Genomic DNA, 6,461 nt, shown 5'->3' with positions numbered 1-6,461 from the left:
CAGGGCAGGGGCAGGTCCTTCCCCTCCGCGCCCCCGAGCCCCCCGCCCCGCCGGCCGTCAGCGGCAGCACCTGTGCGCGGCCCCGCAGCCCCCGCCGTGGGACGGGGGGAGGCCCGGCCCGGGGGGGGGGTGTTAGGGCAAAACAGCAACACCCGGGCGCGGCGGGCCGGGGTCTGCCGCGTTTGGTTGTCTTCCTAGCCGGACTGGAAAGGGGAGCGCAGGCAAAAGCGCCGGAGGAAACGGAACGTGAGGCTTCTCCCCGTAACGAAGGCTCTGAATACCCAATAAATATCCTCAGGGTTAACAGAGGAGATTGACTTTTTCCTTGTTTTAGGATTCCCAGTCCAAGATGCCTTATCTAAAGCTGCCAGAAACCTGCGGATAGAAGCGCTCGCTTACGCGTGAGCGTGAGGTTTGGCAGGAGCACAGCTCCCTTTCGGGCCACATGTCAAGGTTTCCCTCTCACAGTGCCAGGAGGCGACTCCGTCCTCTGCCGGCAGGGAGCTGGCGCTTGCCAGAGCACACGCTTCTCCCCTTTCTCCGTACTGCAGGCAGAACCCGTATCTCATGCCTTCGGGACAGGTCCCATCCTTATTGCACAGCACCAGCTATAGCGGGACCCTGACGTGCTGCCACACAACTTGGCGATTTGTGGTTTGCCACCAGAGCTCGCCCCGTCTTGAAGCTTTAGGCAGGCTATCGGTCACTGCTGTGCCCTGGGAACCCAAGGACCCTCATCCTTTCCAAGTTTTATACCCAAAGAGCCCAAGAAACCGTCAGGCACCACGTAGCTTTATTCCCAGGCCTTTGAGGGCCATGTTTATAGTCCACTGGATATTTCAGCACATAGAACTGAAATCTTTCGACAAGTGTCTCTCAGCACTCTGCTTCAACAATTCCAGGAGCCAAAAAAAAAAAAAAAAAAAAAATCACCACACAACCTGTTTTATACCCAAGTCACACTGTTGAGCTGTTAAGGATGAAGAATTTTCATAAGGAAGTTTACCAGTCCTAGCAATGGCTTTCCCATTTAAAGAACTAAATGTCATTTTTAGAATTAGGGTGTTTGGTTTTTTGTTTGGTTTGGTTTTTTTTTGGTTTTTTGTTTTTTTTTAATAATTGCCAGTCATTCTGCACTCAAATTTGCAAAAGAACCTCACAAAAACGTTTGTTCCTCGGTTGGTTTCTTAAAAGGAAAGGAACAACAAAAATCTACCTGCTTCTGTCAAAATAAATATTTTGATTTTAGCATTCCTGGGAAAATATTTTTGTGATCAAAGAAAGTTGTTGACCAAGTCTTCTGGGGAAAACATACCCCAGTTGTTTATAGTCTGTGTTTGCTGGCTTGTCCCCTGCTATAAAAGAGAAGCAGTGAAGTTAAGTGTCAACAGCTATTAAGCCTACAGATAAAAGCTGCCACCAAGTGTCCATCAGAAATAATTTTCCCCTGTTTTCTTTTAAGTACATCCCGGTATCCCTTGAAGTACTTAGGTGCCTTAAATTTAAGGCAAAGAAAAAAATATCTTGTCTTTTTGCTTAAAACTGAGCACATGCTTAACTATTTTGTTGAATAACAGCCGGAGCATTTCTTTATAATGTAGTCTGTTTGTGGTTCATACAATGATATATTAATTTGCCATAACAGTTTTTATATGCATGTATTATATCAATATAAATCTCAATTTTTTTTGCAGTGTAAATCAAACCAATGGTATTATTTGAAAGGAAGAGTATCAGTTCTCTGAAATAAAGTTTCAATGATATGAACATGGTATGGATTTTCAGAAACTCATGTCCATAGCATCTACTGATTTAAAACTCCTGTATTTTCTAAATCTGAATTATTTTAAAAAAATCTTGAGATTCCATGTGAAATAGAAAAAACTGTTCCATATAACATTGGTTTTAATTTTGCAGCCAAAAGATTTTATTTTTCCAGAATATGGTCCATGTGTTTCACTTGTTCCATTTGAAAATAAATTAAGTGTGATGTACCAAAAGTTTCCTTCAGAAACTGCATTGATATTAAAAATGGAAAGAAATAATGAATAAGGTTCTCCTTTCTGTAGCATGGCTGTTAGCAAGGCTCAAATAGACTGCCCTGTTGATTTAAAAAAAAACCCCAACCAACAGTGTCTTTGATATTATAAAATGTTCACAGCAACAATTCAGAGAGAGCAGTAATTCTGGATTTGATAAGAGCTCAGACATAGCCTTGAACCTTGGAATTGCTTTCTTTTGAAGGAGGGAGTGCCAGCAAGGCCATGTACATAAAACACGGAATTCGGTACTCTTCCATCTGATAGTCAAATGAACAACATACCGACATTATCATTAACACATTGATATTGTAAAAATTGACTGCAGCTGCAGTGTCTCTTTTTCCATCCAAATGGGATCATTCAAATCCTCATCAGGTTCTGATATAATGGGTAAAGTTTGGGTTAAAATACAGGCTTTAGCCACAACACAACTGTGTTGATTTAATTTTCAAGTGTTTTAAAAAACAGACCAAGAGAGGTAAACATAAAATCCCATATAGATTCCCAAAGTAGGTTTGCATAGGGTTTATATTGACTTTGAGAATTTTTATGTTACTCTTTCATCATTAGCAAGTCATGGTTGGGTAAGGCACAGATGCAGAGTTAGTAAAACATCACTGATACAAGTTGAGTTTCTAAGTAAATTAAATTGTTGATGTTGAGGGTTTTCTTCCCCTTAAAAAAAAAAATCAGTTTAACTAAGCAAGTTAACATCTTTACCACTAGTGCTACCATTCTGAGTGCTGGGGCAATAACATTGCTTTTAGGCAACAAGCTGTCTGAAAATAGCTGAAGACACAAACCATAAAGTGACCAAAAATTGGCTCAGGCAACCTGTACCTTACCTGCCAGCACGAAGGGCTCAGAGGAGGCAGGGGCTCAGCTGGGGAAGCAATACGGTGGAAACTCTGGTAAAGAGAGAGCACCAAGGGCAGGGAGAGGCTGTACCTGTGTCAGCAAGGAGCTGGGCTGCTTTTGGTTGAGCTTGGGTGGAAAAAATGGGCTTTTTACCCAAGTCTCAGCTATAACACCGGCAGGACCAGCACCTGCTCATGCCTGCGCTCCTTCCAGGGAGGCTGCGTGTGTCAGGAAGACATCAAAAAGCCTCTTGTTTGCCCCTCTACCCCTCACAACCTCACCTGCTACCGGAGGCAAAGGGGAGCTTCCCTCACGCCCAGCAAGGATGCCGGTTCAAACAGGGACCACCTCGTACCTACCCAAGGCCCAACACCTCCCCCAGGGCTTCTCCTCCCCCAGATGAGCAGCCCAACTTGTTGCTACCCAGGTGCCTCCCATTTCACCAGGATCCCAAAGCTAGATTGGCTCAGCAACAGCTGAGCCCTAATTTAAGCCAATTTGAGTACTTCTACACAGTGTAATGCTTTCCTGTTGATGAAGAGCTTTATCAACTCTGGTTCTCTGTGTTTGTCCAGACCTTCCACTGCCCTGCCTGTGTGGTTCCTCTGTCACTTTTCATGCATTTTTCTTATCTGATCTACCATACTGAACCTAGTTTTCCTACTGGGTTAGTTTTCTGCAGTTTTAGAGAGTGACTTTGGTTCACAGAGGGATCTGAAGCCAGTACAAAGCAAGGAGGTGCAGCCCTGAGCAGCAAGAGGTAAGCGGGGCCTCTTCCTTCAGCAGTGTTAAACTGGGATGATATGATTTGTGGAATTGTGCCCAAATCTGGCTTGTCCTGTGCCCTCCAAGAGCCAGCACTGATGGGGCTGGGCAGTGAGAGTCTGATCCAGCAAAAAAATGCACAGGGGAAGATCCCTTAAGCTGCGTGGAGCTGTACCCTCGCTTTACTGACTTGGCTGGATCAGGTTTAACACAGAACCATTAGCAAGCTGGTCAGAGGCGTGGGAGCTTTGTGCCCTTGCAGAAGGCTGCACCTTTCCACGTGGGGTTCGTGGGTTTGGAGAGCTGCAACCTGCTTTCCTCTGCTGTTGGTAGAAGTGAGCTATGAATGACTTCTTGGTTTTTTTAAGGACAATGTTATAGGATTAGGACTGTCCTTAGGAGCTGCAATTATTAACCCTGGCTGGCTGGTATGAAGGGCTTTAACCCCAGCAAGCTGCTGTTGGGTGTGTATCTGTGCCAGACTAAGCCTGCGACAGTGCAAGGAAAGAGCAATATTACAGATAGTATTCTAGGGTTTAAGGAAAACACTGCTGTGCTTCTGTGTAGCTTGAAAAGCCTGTTCTATTCAAAGGCTTTTAAATGGTTGCAGTTCCTAGCTTTCTCCTGATGCTCAGTGGGTTGAACTGGGATACTCTTGCCTTGCCTCGGGGCACTGAGAGCCCCCAGGGAAGGCTCATGGGCCCGTTGCTGCCCAGCAGCCTGAAATATCCGAGCTTGGTGCCTGAGAACTGGCACGATGCACAAGCCAGCGCCCCCCCCCGAATTTCCCCTTCAAGCACACCATCCCCTCGTCCCTGCTCCTTCCTGGTCTGAGCACTCAATTTTCTTGTTCCTCCTCTCAGCCAGTGGTTTATGTGGAAATTAGAAACTCTGTGAACATACCCTTCCTTGTAGAGGTCTGTCACTTCTCGACCTGCCTGTCAAGCACCCGGGGGACATGGCCTCTCCTGCACACAATCGCTGAAAAGCGCAGGGAGGAATGACGGGGCCGTTACGGTGGTCACGGCAGCGCTGGACTGGGGCACGGGGAGCTGCGGGTCGCGGACTTGTGCTGTCCTGATGTAACTCCGCAGTTTCTACTGTTGGACCTGGCTCGTTTCAAGTGCAGAAATGGCCCTTGGCAGCGGGAAGGGGCCGCGAGCGGGGCCGCGGCTGCCAGGAGGCAGGAGAGCAGGGACGGCGCAGAGAGCTGCCAGCAGCCATGCGGCCCCCAGGGCTGTGTAATGTTATCGTGGGCCTGCCGTGACATGGTCTTCAGGGACATGGTGCTGCTTGGCGAGGCAGTGTTGACAAAACCTGGAAGAGGAGGAAAAAAAAGACTTGCCCCCCACCTTTTTTTTTTTTTTTTTTTTTTAAGCGTTGGGGTGCTGACTGTTGGGTGTTAGCTGGTGTAACTGAGGGCAGGCTCACCTGGGAAGCAGGGCAAACCAGGGTGACTGGTAAATGCACCTGGATTCTCCTTAGTGCACCAGAAGGAAGATGCAATTGAGACTCGCAGGCGCTGGTCTGCTTGGGTGAGTGCTGAAGCTCAGCAGCGCCAGGCGCTCAGGGCTGCGTCGGACACATGGGCTGCACAGGGAAGGTGCTGCCTTCCCATTATTTCCAGCTGCGACATCGCATCCTTACTTTCCAGACAGCCCGTGTACATTGAGTCCATGGTAAATGTTAATTTCCCAGAGTGAAAATATTTTTTGATGTTTATTTTTTCTTTTCATTGTTAGCATTGAAATGTATGGTTTTAAAACAAAACAAAAATGAAAAACAAACAGAAAAAGCCAACTTTGAGGTCCTTTTGTGTAGATCAGCCCTGAAGGGGGGAGGAAAAGGGCTTTGGGAGGCTGAATTAAGGGGTCAGAAGCTGCAGCAGGCAGGAAGAGCTATCCTTGGGCTCATCCAGCGCTGAGTGCTTCCCACCCTGCTGATGTTTGTGCAGAGTGCTCAGAGTGTGAAATCACAGCTTTGCCTGAGCTGGAAGTGCACTGCTGCATAGCGTTGGGGGTGGCTGTGGGAGGGAGAAGGCTGCGTGGGAGTGGAGACAAGCTCTTCTGGCAGAGAAACCCTCCTCTGCCTTGTAGGGGACCTGGGCAGGTACATGTGTTCGCAGCCAGGTCCGTGCTGGTCTTTAATGAGCCACAAGCTGAGCCTGCTGAGCCTTTTCTCTGTTGCTGACTGAACACTGAAGGTGGGTGCTCCTGCCTTGCCTTGCCTCCCTGCCCTGGCACGCTGGATGTGCCGGAGGGGTTCGCCTGTGCCCAAATGGGGTGCGAAGGGCAGCTCTGACACTTGCCGTGAAGGAGGATGCTGCGGCATAACAGGTCTTGCGCGAGGGTGGCAGATGTGGATGGCGTCCTGTTCAGCAGGGACATTCCTCCTTCCTTCCTGACGGCATCTGCCCGTGTGCTCACCCAGCTACCGCCGTTCCCAGCTCTTCTCCCACCGTGCCAGAGGTGCGGGCAGCTGCCTGGGCTGGGGCGAGCAGCCTGCGTGGGAGTGATGGTCTCTTGAGACAGCTTGGCTGTGAAAACCAGAGCTCTTTATTTGGTGGTTTTCCAGAAAAAAATTGTGCTTCTGGAATAAAGAGACTTTATGTAAATCTCAGTTTCAGTTTAAAAACAAAGTAGATAACTGCTTGGCTGGAGGACAATGGCAGCACAAACCAAAATGCAGCCTGAAGATGCAGGAGCAAGCCGGAATGTGTTATTTTTAAAATTCTCTGAAGCCTGAGCCAGTCACTTTGAGTTTTGTGGGGGGTTCTTACCCCCTTTTAATATTTCA

The sequence above is a fragment of the Aquila chrysaetos genome, chromosome 22, assembly GCF_900496995.4.
Source record: "Aquila chrysaetos chrysaetos chromosome 22, bAquChr1.4, whole genome shotgun sequence".
Classification (NCBI taxonomy): Eukaryota; Metazoa; Chordata; class Aves; order Accipitriformes; family Accipitridae; genus Aquila; species Aquila chrysaetos.
The sequence above is the reverse complement of the archived record's forward strand: the minus strand, read 5'-3'. Positions refer to the sequence as shown.